Raw genomic sequence first — 17,725 nt, forward strand, 5'->3', positions numbered from 1 at the left:
ATAAGCAAGCACGATGAGAACACATAATGGCTTAGACAGTACACATGGCCCATAGGGCAGCGTTAGCAACATACAACCTAAATGAAAGTCCCCTTAGTTTCATTCACTAGAGACATAACCTAGTCCATATGCAGTATTTTCTGCAGTACCACATGAATTGCCTTAGTTCCATTCACTAGAAACATTTCCTTGTCCAGATGCAGTATTTCCTGCAGTACCACAACACAAGCTTTGCAATACAGACGGAACACATGCGTAACCAGTAAATTAGCTTTGTTTTCCTCCACGATTGAATGTCAGAAAATGAGGGCATGTCTTATCTCAGGTCTGGGGAGCCCCTCAGGACCTCCCAGACAAACATGGAATGGCTGCAAATGACTCTCAAGCAGTTTGGTAATTCCATTGTCTCCCCGAGTACTTATCTTGAGTCTGGGAAGCCCCGAAGGATTTCCCAGACGAAGAACTGCAGGCGTTGAATTCGCCGGTAACTCAGCGCCCCTCCTGCTGTTCAGCGTCCGCATGTGAGGAAGCGATTCTCCTTTGCCTTGCATGCGAGTGATTTCGCCAGTGACTCAGCGCCCCTCCTGCTCCTGCTGTTCAGTGTCCGCATGTGAGGAAGCGTTTCTCCTTTGCCTTGCACGCGAGTGAAAACTCCCTCCGACCGCGACCGTCTGCCTCCTGCTGCACCGAAAACAATAAGCCACACCTGTCTGTAGCCGTTGCCGGCCTTTAAGCTGTAATTAATTCAATACAGCTGGCCAGGCGCACGCACGGGCTGAACTACAAGGAAGCCCACAGGTTGCTGGGAACTGTAGTTTCCACGTCCTTCCCAGCACATACAGTCTCAATAGGCGTATTTCAACACTCCACGCCTTTGCCAACCCTGATTCCTGACATTACCTCCTCTTCCAGGGCTCCTCCCAGGACCCGGTTTACCCGGATTGCGTAAATGAAATTGTTTCACTAACCTGGGAGCATGGACATCTCTAGCTGGTTCCCAAGAACAGTCCTCAGGAACGTATCCTGCCCAATGAATTAAATACCATAGTTGTCGGTATCTACTTTTGGAATCCACAATGCGTTTAACTTCGTAATTCATGTTTCCCTCTTTCACTAGGGCCAGAGGTTTCTTCGTAGTTGTCCCTGGAGCTGCGGGTTTAAGCAAAGAAACATGGAATACCGGGTGTATATGTAGAGTTTTTGGCAAACGCAATTTCATAGCTGCTGATGACACGCATGCAAGGATTTCATAAGGTCCAATAAATCTAGGCATAAATTTATGAGATCCCACTATGCAGAGATTTCTGGTTGATAACCACACCCTGTCCCCTGCTTTATATGGTGGACTCTCCTGTCTGTGTTTGTCAGCTTGTCTTTTATAGGCTTTCTTAGCCTGTTCCAAATTAGTGCACGCTTTCTGTCGGATCTTGAGAAGCAACTATTTTCGGACTTGTAACACTGGTAGATTCTCCACTTCAGGTAAATGTTCTGGTATCATATTTTGCTCATACCCAAATAAGCATTCGTTAGAAGACATCCCTAAGGACGTATGCACTGTATTGTTATATGTAAATTCAGCCAACCAGAGTGCCTGTACCCATGACTCCCGGCCATCACCTAAATAGCCTCTCAAGTATGGTTTGAGTGTTTGGTTGACTTGTTCTGTCTGGCATCAGTTTGAGGGTGATAACTAGTAGAAAGAGCACAGTTGATTCCCAACATGTGACAAAAAGCACACCAAAACCGTGAAGTAAATTGAGGACCTCTGTCCGAAACAATACTTTTTGGTAAAACATGCAGTCTGACCACATGCTGCAGAAATAATTCCGCTAACCTGCATGCTCCAGGTATGCCTTCACAAGGAATAAAATGTGCTTGCTTGGACAAAAAACCCACCACTACCCAAATCGTGTCAAACTGCTTATCGGGTGGTAGGTCGGTAATGAAATCCATTGATATGTGGGTCCGTACTTTCTCAGGGGTGGGTAATGGTTGTAGTAACCCTCTTTTCATTACATGATCTGCTTTGTTCCTCATACAATTTTCACATTTTAATAGATATTTGCCCACATCTTGTCTCAATGTATCCCACGAGAAATATTTTTCTAGCATAGTTTGCATTTTCCTTTGACCAGCATGTCGTGCTAGGGGAGAATTATGACACCAACATAATGCTTTTTCTTGTACTTCCTTAGTAGGTAGAAGTAATCGATCTTGATGATACGGCGACCCGTGCCGCACCTTCCTGGCTGGATGACTGTCCTGCCACTTCTGAAGTTGTTGAGGTGGTAATGCCCTCTTGACCTCCCCAATTAAGTTTGTGGTAATTGCTCCAATGATTTTCTCAGAGGGAATAATTGTTTTTACTTCACTCACCATACTCTCCAAATTTTGCTGCCTAGACAGTGCATCCACCTTGCCATTATTCTTGCCTGGCCTGAATGTTACTGTCATGCCTGCGCCATGGGCGCATCCATTTACGCTCAATTTGGACTATATATTTATCATTTATTTACAACAGACTCTTGGATCCATCTATATTTACTTTGGGAACTTTATTTCCCATTTGCGAGACTTTGGTGCTTTATTATTATTTCCAACAAACTACGCATACCATAATGCACCTGGCTACAAGCATCGATTCCTGGCTGTTCCTATTGGTTATCAAAGGAACTACACCCCCCAGAAGCCCTAGAGACTTGCCCTGCTTCCACCAGCCCAGGAACAGAAAGGGAGGTGGCCGATTGCCTGCAGGTGTGCTTAGCCAGGTGCAACCAATTAGCCTGCCTCTGTGCTGGGCTAGGCAATATAAAGGCTGCTGCCTGCAGTGGCTCAGCCTCTTGCATCTGAGAGTCCTTCCTCCACCTTTTGCATCTTCCTACGGATCTTGTATGCTGCTTACCTTCACTCCTGCTTGGACCCTGCCTTGTTGCTTGCTCCACCCTGCTGCCTCCAGCCATAGCCTTCCAGGCTCCCTGCCTCACAGCCCTGCTCCTCTGGGCTCTCCACACCGCAGCTGATCACGCTCTGCTGCCTTCCAGCCTCCGCCCTTGCCCTGCCGGGCTCTCCACATTGCAGCCGATCACGCTCTGCTGCCCTCCAGCCTCCGCCTTTGCCCTGCCGGGCTCTCCACATTGCAGCCGATCACGCTCTGCTGCCTTCCAGCCTCCGCCCTTGCCCTGCCGTGCTCTCCACATTGCAGTCCATCACGCTCTGCTGCCTTCCAGCCTCCGCCCTTGCCCTGCCGGGCTCTCCACATTGCAGCCGATCACGCTCTGCTGCCTTCCAGCCTCCGCCCTTGCCCTGCGGACCCTCTACATTGCAGCTGATCACGCTCTGCTGCTTTCCAGCCTCAGCCCTTGCCCTCTGGGCTCCCTGCCCTGCAGCCTGCCTCACTCCGGCTGCCTTCAGCCCTTGTCTTCTGGGCTCCCTGCTCTGCAGCCTGCCTCACTCCGGCTGCCTTAGCCCTTGTCCTCTGGGGCTCCCTGCTCTGCAGCCTGCCTCACTCCGGCTGCCTTCAGCCCTTGTCTTCTGGGCTCCCTGCTCTGCAGCCTGCCTCACTCCGGCTGCCTTAGCCCTTGTCCTCTGGGGCTCCCTGCTCTGCAGCCTACCTCACTCTGGCTACCTACAGCCCTTGTCCTCTGGGCCTTCCTACTTTGCAGCTTATCACGCTCCGCTGCCTACTACCTACCTTTTCCGCTGGGTTCTCGGCCTAGCAGCCCTCTACAGTCCTCTGCTACGTTCTACGTTCAGCGGCCCTGTCCCTCAGGGTTCACTCCTTACTGCCCGGCCCTTACGGGATCCTTGCCGTGCAGTCTGCTGTACTCTGCTGCCCTAAGCCCTTTTCCTCTGGGCGTTCTACCTTACAGTCCTACTCCTGTGGGCTTACTCATTGCTTTCCTGCTCCTCTGAGCTCTCAACCTTGTTCCTTACTGTCCTCTGCTATCCTATCCTGTTACACGACTTTCCCTTCATTTCCTTCTGCTAGTTTGCTATCACCTCCTTACCTGGATTTGTCTGTAGTATCTTCTCTTGTACTGTTTGTAGACCCTTTTGTACAGAGCTTGTCTGTTGGTTCCCATCAGTCAACCTCTGCCCCTTCCCTTGTCTCGTTTCTACATTACAGACACCCATAGCTGCTGTTCCAAGTCATGAGCAAACAGCGTGGGCCTCTGTTATAGCAAACTGTGCAGAAGGCTAGAGTATTTCCAAGGTTCGTGGAATACTCTTTTCCTATATCTGCATACACCCCAAGAGGGTATTCATTCTGTATCTTTTCCCTTGCTACTCTTGCCTACTCTTCGTTCTCTTTCCTTTCCGCTGTGTGTGCTCCTATCTGTCCACTTTATTTGGCACAACCACCCAAACCCTTTCTGGGTGTCCTGTGCCACTCTTAATAGAGTGCCATCCCTGACAGAATGCAAGAGCCAAAAATTTCTTGTTCCATTGGCCGGAAAGGCACACACAGACCAAAGATGCTTTCCTTTCGAGTTAAGAAACCTTTGCATAAACCTATGGTTTCCCTAAAGTCAGCAAACAAGAACCTTAGTCTAAAGGACAGTCTCGCCTTAGTAAACAAAGATTTACAAGCACGGTACTATACTCGCTGGCTAGCTGACCCATCTTCCATGTACAATTATTATGACATTTGCGACTATGACCCGCAGTCCTTATCTGTTGCAGAGCTACAGCAAGAAAATTAATTCTTACAGATCTTGTTAAACCAAACAGTGAAAAACACTCCTGCGTCTTCTGACAAGCCTTCTAACACTGCAACAGCCAAGGATATAGCACTCATTGTGGGAGACTCTAAACCAGAATACGCTGTTGCCAGAGTGATATGCGCAAGATCAGCTTGGCAAGCTCCCCAGAATGCTGGAAACCCTTATTTGACAGGACAAGGCAGTCATTATCCTGAGGTTTGTGCATCTGGTCCTGGGTACAAAAGACCTATACTAACCATCGGTTATCTTAATGCTTCCACTGTATTTACTAACCACAATAACCCTAAGGTCAGTCTTCCCATTGCTACAACCGAATTCTCTGCCACACCAGCTTCTGAAGCTTTAGATCAAACTAAGGATACTTACCTGCTACACGAACAACTCCTACGCCTTAAAAGAAAGACCGAAGACCTCTATGATGACTTTGTTTATTTGTATTTTAAGAATCTTATGAAGGGACACAAGTCACCAGACCATCTGACACTATGTCCAACACCTGACATCTTATCTTTAGAGATCGACATGATAAGGCCTGGAATTGCCATACAGAAAAGTATACAGACTTATACCAAGCAGATGGAAGACCTAAATATAGCATATGTATCCCTTCTAAAGACTGACACAGCTCTTTCACCTTCCAGCCACAGAAACTCAGATTGTTGTACTGCCAGAAAAGAATTAACTCCTCCGGTGGGTCAAATCACGCACACAGCCATTACACCACAAAACAAGGGTGGTCTTCTGATTGGAAATCCCTCTGAGTCAAAGGATGGTTCCGCCCTCACCCTTGCCTATTGTCCAGTACTCACACTTACAACCTCTTCTGAAATGACAATGGCAGCTGAAGAGACTGGCGCAGTTCACACCGAGCATGCTGAAGTGGCAAGCGGGGCTTGCCAAAGTGTGGCTGTGCTATCAGACAACACTCTTGAGCAATCAACATCTTCAGTTTCTTCAATACCTCCTGAATCGCCAGTGGTTGTGGTACCCGATCTACCCGTAGTTGCAACACCTGAACTGTCTGTAGCTGCTACAGCACCCGAAGTTCCAACTGCAATTCATGATCTTCCTGCTGCTGTGGTTCCTAAACTCCCTGCCACATTTGAGACTCCTCAAGTCTCTGCTGCAAATCTTGAGGTTGCTATAGCTACTATGATTCCTGAAGCTACTGCTAATTCTGATGCTCCCGATGCCCAGATTTCTACTTCCTTCGCAGCTGTGCTCGCTGCAGCAGAATCCTCTGCTACACAACCTGATCCCTCAGTACCTTCTCTTCCTGATCCTACATCCGCTATGCTAACTGTTGCAAAGTCAGCGGAGGGTTTTTCTGTTAAGACTACTGCTCCAGTTGTTCCTGCTGGTGTATCTATAGCACTAAGACTGCCAGACTCTACTCTACCAGTCTCAGGTGCGTTCCAGCCCGCTGGCTCTCTCATGACACCCACACACCCAGTTGCTACAGCCTTGATACTCTCTACAGCCATTCAAGATCTCACTGCTGCTGTTACCTCTGAACTGTCTACTAATCATGGGAAAACCGCCGCAGTGACTCCTGAACTCTCTGCGGCTGATCCTAACGTTGTCATTGCTGCTCCGGATGTCTTCGAAAGCCTTCCTAAAGCTACCAACTCTGCTGTACCTATGGCTCCACTTTCCAGCACCATATTGTTGCCGTCAAAGCAAAATCTATCATGGAGCCTGCAGCAGTTTTTCGCAGTTCCTCTCTTCATGCACACACAGTTGAGGTCTGTGTTCCAAAGACTTTGTCTATTCTGATTTCTACATCAAAAGTTCAGAACTTTGGTACTATCTCCGTCATTCAAGACTCTCACCTTGCAACCCGTTTCTGGTGCTTCATGATGTGCCTTTTTGGAGTAAGACTCTTGTACGGTGTGACAGACATTCTTCCTATAGAACGGTCTTCAGGGAGCCTGGAGAGGGGCCTGGAGAGGGGCATACTGTCATGCCTGCGCCATGGGCGCATCCATTTACGCTCAATTTGGACTATATATTTATCATTTATTTACAACAGACTCTTGGATCCATCTATATTTACTTTGGGAACTTTATTTCCCATTTGCGAGACTTTGGTGCTTTATTATTATTTCCAACAAACTACGCATACCATAATGCACCTGGCTACAAGCATCGATTCCTGGCTGTTCCTATTGGTTATCAAAGGAACTACACCCCCCAGAAGCCCTAGAGACTTGCCCTGCTTCCACCAGCCCAGGAACAGAAAGGGAGGTGGCCGATTGCCTGCAGGTGTGCTTAGCCAGGTGCAACCAATTAGCCTGCCTCTGTGCTGGGCTAGGCAGTATAAAGGCTGCTGCCTGCAGTGGCTCAGCCTCTTGCATCTGAGAGTCCTTCCTCCACCTTTTGCATCTTCCTACGGATCTTGTATGCTGCTTACCTTCACTCCTGCTTGGACCCTGCCTTGTTGCTTGCTCCACCCTGCTGCCTCCAGCCATAGCCTTCCAGGCTCCCTGCCTCACAGCCCTGCTCCTCTGGGCTCTCCACACCGCAGCTGATCACGCTCTGCTGCCTTCCAGCCTCCGCCCTTGCCCTGCCGGGCTCTCCACATTGCAGCCGATCACGCTCTGCTGCCCTCCAGCCTCCGCCCTTGCCCTGCCGGGCTCTACACATTGCAGCCGATCACGCTCTGCTGCCTTCCAGCCTCCGCCCTTGCCCTGCCGGGCTCTCCACATTGAGTCGATCACGCTCTGCTGCCTTCCAGCCTCCGCCCTTGCCCTGCCGGGCTCTCCACATTGCAGCCGATCACGCTCTGCTGCCTTCCAGCCTCCGCCCTTGCCCTGCGGACCCTCTACATTGCAGCTGATCACGCTCTGCTGCTTTCCAGCCTCAGCCCTTGCCCTCTGGGCTCCCTGCCCTGCAGCCTGCCTCACTCCGGCTGCCTTCAGCCCTTGTCTTCTGGGCTCCCTGCTCTGCAGCCTGCCTCACTCCGGCTGCCTTAGCCCTTGTCCTCTGGGGCTCCCTGCTCTGCAGCCTGCCTCACTCCGGCTGCCTTCAGCCGTTGTCTTCTGGGCTCCCTGCTCTGCAGCCTGCCTCACACTGGCTGCCTTAGCCCTTGTCCTCTGGGGCTCCCTGCTCTGCAGCCTACCTCACTCTGGCTACCTACAGCCCTTGTCCTCTGGGCCTTCCTACTTTGCAGCTTATCACGCTCCGCTGCCTACTACCTACCTTTTCCGCTGGGTTCTCGGCCTAGCAGCCCTCTACAGTCCTCTGCTACCTTCTACGTTCAGCGGCCCTGTCCCTCAGGGTTCACTCCTTACTGCCCGGCACTTACGGGATCCTTGCCGTGCATTCTGCTGTACTGTGCTGCCCTAAGCCCTTTTCCTCTGGGCGTTCTACCTTACAGTCCTACTCCTGTGGGCTTACTCATTGCTTTCCTGCTCCTCTGAGCTCTCAACCTTGTTCCTTACTGTCCTCTGCTATCCTATCCTGTTACACAACTTTCCCTTCATTTCCTTCTGCTAGTTTGCTATCACCTCCTTACCTGGATTTGTCTGTAGTATCTTCTCTTGTACTGTTTGTAGACCCTTTTGTACAGAGCTTGTCTGTTGGTTCCCATCAGTCAACCTCTGCCCCTTCCCTTGTCTCGTTTCTACATTACAGACACCCATAGCTGCTGTTCCAAGTCATGAGCAAACAGCGTGGGCCTCTGTTATAGCAAACTGTGCAGAAGGCTAGAGTATTTCCAAGGTTCGTGGAATACTCTTTTCCTATATCTGCATACACCCCAAGAGGGTATTCATTCTGTATCTTTTCCCTTGCTACTCTTGCCTACTCTTCGTTCTCTTTCCTTTCCGCTGTGTGTGCTCTTATCTGTCCACTTTATTTGGCACAACCACCCAAACCCTTTCTGGGTGTCCTGTGCCACTCTTAATAGAGTGCCATCCCTGACAGTTACCACAAAATCAAATTCATTGAAATACTGAGACCAGCGGAGTTGTCTGGGACTAAGGTTGTGAGCAGTCTTAAAGTATTGCAAGTTCTTATGATCAGTGACCACCACTATCTGATGCTTAGCCCCCAATAGATAATGCCTCCACTCCAGAAAAGCGGATCGAATAGCCAACAACTCCTTATCCGTGATGGAATAATTCTGTTCACACCCTGATAACTTTCTAGAAAAGAATGCCACTGGATGCCATACTCCCTCCTTATCCTTCTGTGACAATATAGCCACCACCGCCAAGTTACTAGCATCAGTCTCCACCTGGAAACCTTGGCTTGTGTCTGGATGTTTCAACACCGCTGCAGTCGGAAAAGCGACCTTTAAAGTCTGAAAAGCCTTTTCTGCTTCAGGACCCCAAATGAATGGTGTTGCCTTCTTAAGCAATCGCATAATTGGTGTTACAATGTCTGAGAAATTACTAATAAAGCGCCGATAGAAGTTGGCAAATCCTAAAAATATTGGACATCCTTGATGCATTGGTGAGACGGCCAATCTGTCACCACTTGTACTTTCTTGGCATCCATCACTACACCTTCTGGAGTGAGAATAAACCCTAGAAACTCCACCTGCTTGGTGTGAAACGCACATTTCTCCAATTGTACACATAGTTGATACTCCTGCAACCTCTGAAGCACTGCCCTCACATGCTGAACATGTTCTTCTGGTGAGACTGAATATATCGGAATGTCGTTAATGTATACTATGACAAACACATCAATGAAATCCCTCAAGACTTCTTGCATAAAGAATTGAAATGCCGCAGGAGCGTTGCATAATCCAAACGGCATGACCAAGTATTCAAACAAACCAAATTTTGTCCGAAATGCCGTTTTCCACTCATCACCCTCCTGTACTCTGATCAACTGGTATGCCCCTCTTAAATCCAATTTAGTACACATTTTTGCCTCCCGCACCTGATCCAGTAATACTGAAATTTGCGGTAATTGGAACCTGTTCTTAATGGTTACCTTGTTCAATGCGCGGTAATCAATACAAGTGCGTAATGTCCCCTCTTTCTTTGGGACAAAAAACAAAGGAGAGGAGACTGGGGATGTGGAATGTCTAATGAATCCCTTATCCATCATTTCATCTAAATACTCTATTAAATGGTTATTTTCCGTTTCTGTCACGGCATAAATTCTGCTACGAGGCAACTTCGCCCCTGCCTCCAATTCAATGACACAATAATATGGTCGATGGGGTGTCAGATGCTCCGCCCCACTTTTGTCAAAAACTTTGGCGAACTCTCAATATTGCAAGGAAATCCCTGCCTCCACTGTTCCCACCAACTGATTCCTCCCTTCTTGATCAACCAACCCTTCCAACAATTCCACCTCCGATGCCATATGTTCATGGCATTTCTGCTCTGTGAATTCAACAGTCTGCTTTTCCCAATCAATTCTGGGGTTGTGTTGCAAAAACCAAGGCATGCCTAATATTAAATCAAACTCGGGAGCAGCTATCAAATCAAAGGCAATGTCTTCTTTGTGCCTTGATGCAAATGTCATCCGTACCCTTTGTGTTTGTTTTCTGATAGGACCGGACACTAAAGGAGAACCGTCCACCGACTGCACCCCTTCCACTCTTTTTTTATCTAGTAAAGGTAATCCTAATTGGTGGGCCAATGTAATATCCACAAAGTTACCTGTGGCACCAGATTCCACCATCGCCATCACCATCTGTTTAGACATCGCCCAACCTAATGTTACCAGAATATACAAATGTGATGTCTTACTCCCAACTGTATTTGCCACCAATTTAGGGAACTTTGCTTCCTTCGGGCCTGTCACCTGAGTTCCCCCTAAGGTCGGCACAATTCTTTTCCCGCCTCCTTCTTGCTTCGTTCCCCACCAGTACTTCTCTGCAGAGTGTTAGGACAGGTACGGATAAAATGACCTGCCTGTCCACAATATAAACACAATTTATTAAGCTTCTGCTGTTCCTTTTCTGCCTCTGTTAAAGGTCCTTTAATACTACCGACCTGCATTGTTTCCACATCACTACTCCTTCCTCCTCTACTCCTGTCCAATCTCACAAATGGGAGTGCTTCCGGTTTTCTCTTGTCCCCCCTTCTCTCATTCATTCTATGATCTAATCTCAGGGCTAAATCTATCATTGCCGTACAAGTACCGGGTTGCGGTTCCACTTGCGCAATAGCATCTTTCAGTTTCTCCCATAGGCCTTGATAAAACAGAACCTTCTGCTTCTCCACTGGTCATTCGGTCTCAATCACTAATCTATTGAACTGTATAACATATGTAACCAAGTCCCGTGATCCCTGTCTTAATCCTAACAACTCCTTGTCTTGGGCCAGTGAAACCTCCCTTCTATCAAACAATCTTCCAAATTCTCCTAAAAAATTATCCCAATTATATAACATGGGCTCATCTTTCTGTACCAAAGGCATCACCCAAGCTGCTGCATCCCCTGTCAAATAAGATATTACAAAGGCGGTTCTGGCTTGGATAGTCTCAAATGCCACCGGTTTGCATAATAAATTGAGTCTACATTGGGTTAGAAAGGTCATGTATTTTCTAGGATCCCCTGAAAAACGTTCTGGTGCTGCCAAGGGTACATTACTCGGTGTTTGAACAATAACCGTAGGATTGCCCCTTGTGGAGATGCCTGCAGACGTGGAAGTACTGGGCCCCTCTAATGGAGTACCTTGCACTAAAAAAACCTTGTACCTGCGCCTTCAGGGTGGCTGCTTCCTGCCTAGCAGTTGCTAATTCCAACTGAATATCCTGTAAAGCCTGTAGCACATCCGCTAAAGGTGGAGGTGTCGGTTCGATTTGGCTTATGTGGCTTATTATGTCACAATCACAAGCACTGAAGGGAAGAGAGATCGACACTCTCCGCCGAACCACGGAAGCCGAATGAACTTGAGCCTCCCACCTTGGTTGGCACAGGTGCCTGAGTTAGAAAACAGGTCGCCATGTGGCAGCCAAAGGGGGGGAATAAGGGTTAGGGAGAGGTTGTGGATAGGGAGGGGAAATTAGGAAAACCAGAAAGGGGGTGAGGGACTCCTACTGTGGATGGGACCAGGACAGCATCAAGGAAAAACCCTACACTGTCTAACTTGTAACAAACAATAATATTACCTACACATGTACTTGATTCCTGAATAGCACACCTTAGTATGTGTACTGTACCAGGTCCTGACTTACACAACACATAAGCAAGCAAGATGAGAACACATAATGGCTTAGACAGTACACATGGCCCCTAGGGCAGCGTTAGCAACATACAACATAAATGAAAGTCCCCTTAGTTTCATTCACTAGAGAAATAACCTGGTCCATATGCAGTACTTTCTGCAGTACCACATGAATTGCCTTAGTTCCATTCACTAGAAACATTTCCTTGTCCAGATGCAGTATTTCCTGCAGTACCACAACACAAGCTTTGCAATATAGATGGAACACATGCGTAAACAGTAAACTAGCTTTGTTTTCCTCCACGATTGAATGTCAGAAAATGAGGGCATGTCTTATCTCAGGTCTGGGGAGCCCCTCAGGACCTCCCAGACAAACATGGAATGGCTGCAAATCACTCTCAAGCAGTTTGGTAATTCCCTTGCCTCCCCGAGTACTTATCTTGAGTCTGGGAAGCCCCGAGGGATTTCCCAGACGAAGAACTGCAAGCGTTGAATTCGCTGGTGACTCAGCGCTCCTCCTGCTGTTCAGCGTCCGCATGTGAGGAAGCGATTCTCCTATGCCTTGAACGCGAGTGATTTCGCCAGTGACTCAGCGCCCCTCCTGCTCCTGTTGTTCAGTGTCAGCGTGTGAGGAAGCGTTTTTCCTTTGCCTTGCACGCGAGTGAAAACTCCCTCCGACCGCAACCGTCTGCCTCCTGCTGCACTGAAAACAATAAGCCACACCTGCCTGTAGCCGTTGCCAGCCTTTAAGCTGTACTTAATTCAATACAGCTGTCCAGGCACGCGCACGGGTTAAACTACAAGGAAGCCCACAGGTTGCTGGGAACTGTAGTTTCCACGTCCTTCCCAGCACATACAGTCTCAATAGGCGTATTTCAACACTCCACGCCTTTGCCAACCCTGATTCCTGACATGTATGCTCTTGCTAATTCATTGCTTGTGATTGTTAGTACCTTTACATTGTTGCTTTAATGAAGAACTTTATTTGTTTCAAGGTTTTTTCACATGTTCATTATTCTATTCATCCATCTCTGAGTGTCCTTTTTAATATTGCAAGAGTTCCAAATCCGTTTTTCACTCTTATTTGGGGACAGAAGGTCGGATTTGTATTCCGTTTTCAGCTTCTTATTCCTGATCACCTGCTGGTTACTTATAGCCATTCAGAATTGATTATTTGTGGGTTGAGGGAACTTTGCAGGGGGAAATCCTAACTTGAGTGCTAACCATCCTAAATTTAAAAGTGCTCAGATTCTGCTGTGCTGCGTATGTACTCCACTAAAAAGTCAAACCCAGTGCATTGCTCACATTCTCATTTGTAACTATCATTCGATTGGTGATTGCTGCCCTATATTGAAAGTGTGTGGTTTGTTTTGAATTTTAAATAAATAAATAAATATTGCATTTGACCAACCAGCCTGGTTCATGGTCCATTGTGACCCCGAGGATTTGAAAAGGGGGTGTGATATGAGTGGTGTACCATCCCAAAATGTAATCCACATAAATAAGGAGAAAAGCACCTCATTTAGGCGCTACATACTAGGCCGAGAACACGGTGTGCCTGTCGCCTGATTGAAATCCTTAACAAACCCTCAAGTCGAACGACAGGACGGAGCCACTCTGGAATACAGCTAAACTCCCGTTAGGGAATTACCCAGAACCAGGCCTCCTGTACCTGAGGGAGCCCTTCTTTGCAATACACCCCTCTGCTGTTTGAATATATTTACAGACAGAGGTGTTGATTACACAAGAGAGCAGGGAACTCCCACACCGCCGTGGGTAGTGACTAACAAGAATGACTTACCCCCCGATTAATGTGGAAATGTCTTGGAAGATGCAAAGTCAGAAAATAACGACAAGAAAAAATAATAAACAGGAAGGTAAGTTAAGAAAATCTCCCAGCGCGGAACGAGGGTCGCTACTAGGTTTGGGGTGGTGCACCGGGCAGCAAAGTGTTCATTGATGCACGTGAATTATGTCCAAATCCGTCCAGTTGAAGTAGGAAATTCACAGGTAAACAACAGACTCTGTTAAGTGTGTATGACAATACAGGCAGCAAAGTCCAAAAAATGGGTTAGGGCTGTTCAAGAGCACAGTAACCTACTGAGTGTGGATGTCTTTGTGCGTGCAAAATAATTCCAGGCAAGGCACGCAGTGACAAATGTGTAGCGGGATACACGGTGGCCAAGAGCGTGTTCAAGACAAGGTACGTGGTGACCAATGTGTAGCGGGATACACGGTGGCCAAGAACGGGACTCCAGGCAGAACTGCGCATGTAGCGTGGTGCTTGTCTGTGAGGAGCTGGATTCCAATCGAGCAATGTGGGTAGGAAGCGTGCAGCGAAATACACGTGGACCCCGCTGGAGAAAACATAATATCAGGGCAAAGGCACAGAACATTAAGCAGAGGAAGTCTGTTTCACTTTCCGGGTCGTCAACGTTCATATTGATTTAATCCAAGGTAAAAGACAAGGCAAGTCAGGTAGCAAAACCGGGTCTTGAAAGGCAATCATTTTCAGAATGGTGGTAACGCTATGATTAGAAGCAGCGTTGTGAAGGAGTTGCGTTCTTTTATGTGGACTTGCGCTGTGGTCGGCTGGCTAGTCACATGACGTGACCGACGCTCCCGTGCAGTGGACGTAGATGCAAACAAGTGTCTCCTAGGCAATCTCCTTGGTTTCCAGAAAGGTGAAGCCAGGCATCTGGAGAGAAATAAACGCTCCCTAATACAAGGGGACTGCAAGGGGCGAAGAATGGAAGGAGACCCAGATGTAACAAGCTCTCACGGCTTCCTCAGCACTGCGGTGCTCGCCTGCCACCGCAGAGCCTTTTACAGTGGGTAAAGTTACACAAAGGCACGCTTTCTGCTGCGCAACCCCTGCAGCTGAAATCCCGAGCACATATGACCCTCTCAGGACTGACATCAAATTCTGTCGCCACTCTGGTCCCGGCGTCTTGGCTCTTCCTTTATTTCTTCCTCTGCTGCTTCTTGGAAGCTTTAAAACTCAGCCAAACACTACTACCACTGCCCTGCGGCTACTTCACCTTCTTCCATCTTGGTCTCTTGGCCTACACCTCAGGGGGTCTTTTATGCCTCTCAGCCACCCTCAGATGTGGGTCATCACCCCTAATGAGCTGCATTGCACAACCTTGTGCCTCTGCAGCCCTCGTCTTCATCCCAGTACTCAGGGAATTGTGGGCCTTGAAGTCCCTAACACAAAGGTCACTCCTTTTCGCATCTTCTATGTTACAATGTGCTGTTAAGAGATTGGGGTCTCTGAGGAAATTATCTAAAGGGGTCTCACATTCCTCCTGGCCTGTTGCCCCTTCCATGTAATCCTCCGGGCTAACAATGCCCCCAGTCAGGATCAGAGAGCATCTGCCTTTCCCTGGCCACAAGAGATGGGTTCCAGGCCAGGTTTCCTGACCCTGGAGGCGGTTATATGAAGAAGGATCACATGGGAGGAGATAGCTGCCGGGGAGACGTTTTGACTGCATTGGAGAAGATGCAGTATTCCTCCCTTTCCCATGAGGAAGAACCCCTAATACCTGAGTTTCTGATGGCCTTTTATCATTCTGCGGAAACACCCACCTTGGATTCAAACACCTACAGCACATACACAACACCTTTTTCTGGTATGCCTTCATATGAGAACCCAATGGAAAACCAAATAAGAGTTTACAAATCCAATGTCATCTATGGACTCCAACTCCCATAATCACTCGGGTACTGATGTGAGGAAGAGAAGTAAGGAGCAGTAACATAGTATGCATAGTAACAGGACCTCGAAGTACCATCTGCACACTAGTTATTTTGCCATACCTGCAGTGTGTGGGACATTTAAAGAAGAAAAGCACGGTATAGAGGAGAGGATGGAGGAAAAGCCATGGAGACTCAAGCCTTAGCAGGGGAGAAATGATTCAACCTGGGGACAGAGTTTTAATACCAACATACTTAGTCCTAATTCCCCCTCCTAGAACCTACATTAGACTTGCCTCTAAGTCAGAAGAGATATACAAGTATTAATGCAAACTAATGGCAAAGAAGCCTATTAAATCAAGGCGGGGGAAAAAATAGCAGAAGGAATTTTAGAGAAGGCTCTGTTTTCTAAACCCCAAAAGGTTAAGTCCTCTAAAGAACCGAAAGAGGAACCAGGGGGTTTGCAGAGGCAGGCCTAAAACCCCATGTTAAACCAGAGGTATAGTTCCCCAGAGGAAGAAACTGAAGTAATCTCTGACTTAGCCTTTGCTCAAAGAAATGATCACTTGCTTGCTGAACCTTTCCTTCAGGTTTTACCCAAAGAGGAGGAAAGGGACAAGGGTGGTCCATTTATTTTCTTGAAGACCAAGCTGTTGTATAGAGGGGATATTGGACCTGACAGACCCCTACATCACATATTTTAGTACCAAAAAGCTATAAGAAAATTGTGTTGGAGATCACCCAGTCTCACCTTATCGGCAGAGATTTAGGGACAGCCAAGACCCAGACACAAATTCCGAACCGCTTCTATTGGCCAGGGATAAACGCTGATGTAAAGAACTTTGTAGGCTCTTGTTCCCTATGTCAGAAGACCAGTATCTAAATGACCCCTCCAGCTCCATTACAGCTCTTATCCATTAAAGACATTCCATTTTCACGCATATGTATGCGAGGTAAAGGAAATTCTTCGAATTAAAACCTTGGATACTTCAATACCACCCTTAACCTGATGGTTTGGTTGAAAGATTCAATAAGACCGTAAAACATATCTTAAAGATACTGGTTGAAGTAGATAGAAAGAATTAGGATGTTATGACACCATGGACCCTTTTCGCCATAAGAAAATCACCACAGGTATCCACAGGATTTTCTCCATTTGAACTTTTATATGGGAAAAAACCGCCTGATGTCTTAGATATGTTGCGTGAAACCTGGGAGGAACGAGAAAATGCTACTTTACCACTATCTCAGACTGTACAGAGATTAAAAGAACATGTGAATGTGGTTAGATCCATAGTGCAATCTAACATGATTAAGTCTCAGGAACATCAGAAGGACTATCATGATAGAAAAGCTGCATTAAGATTATTTTGTATTGGACAGAAAGTCCTAGTTCTCCTCCATTCTACTGAAAAAAAATGCTTTCAAGATGGCATGGTCTCTACCATGATAATAGATAATAGATCTGATCATCCCTTATGATTACATAATCTCACAACCTGATAAAAAAATCAAGACTCACATTTATCACGTGAATCTTCTCAAGGAATGGAAACAAAATCCCATTGAAGACACTACTGTAGTCCTAACCAGCCTATTATCTGATGAAACCAGCCTGAATACTTGAATTCCCTGTGATATAGCTCAAATCAAAAAGAGGATCTAATGGACCTCTTAGAACAGGTCCCTGATGTGTTTAGAGATGAACCTGGAAAAATAAAAGCGATATACCAGTATATCTATACCCCTCTGGGAACAGTGGTACATCTGAAGCCATACCGGATACCTGGGACTAGAAAAAGCATAACTGAAGAGGAATCAGAAAATATGCTAAGGGCAGATATTACCAAGCCCTCTCACAGCCCATGGTCATCACTGATTGTGTTAATTACTAAGTCAGATGAATCGTGAAGGTTCTGCATTGATTTCAGGAAGGTAAACGTGGTCTCCCAATTTGATAGCTAACCCATGCCCAGAATTGATGATCTTATTGATCGGTTGGGGTCCGTTGTTTAGCTCGCCATGATTGTTCTAACTAAGGGGCACTGGCAAGTCACTGTTAACCCAGCCGATAAACCTAAAACTGCTTTTTTTGCTCCCTTCAGGCTTTTCCAATTTACAGTATTGCCTTTTGGCTTTTAGGAGGCACAAGCTACCTTTCAAAGGTTG

This window comes from Ambystoma mexicanum, chromosome 7p, assembly GCF_040938575.1.
Source record: "Ambystoma mexicanum isolate Mex_15411 chromosome 7p, UKY_AmexF1_1, whole genome shotgun sequence".
Taxonomy (NCBI): Eukaryota; Metazoa; Chordata; class Amphibia; order Caudata; family Ambystomatidae; genus Ambystoma; species Ambystoma mexicanum.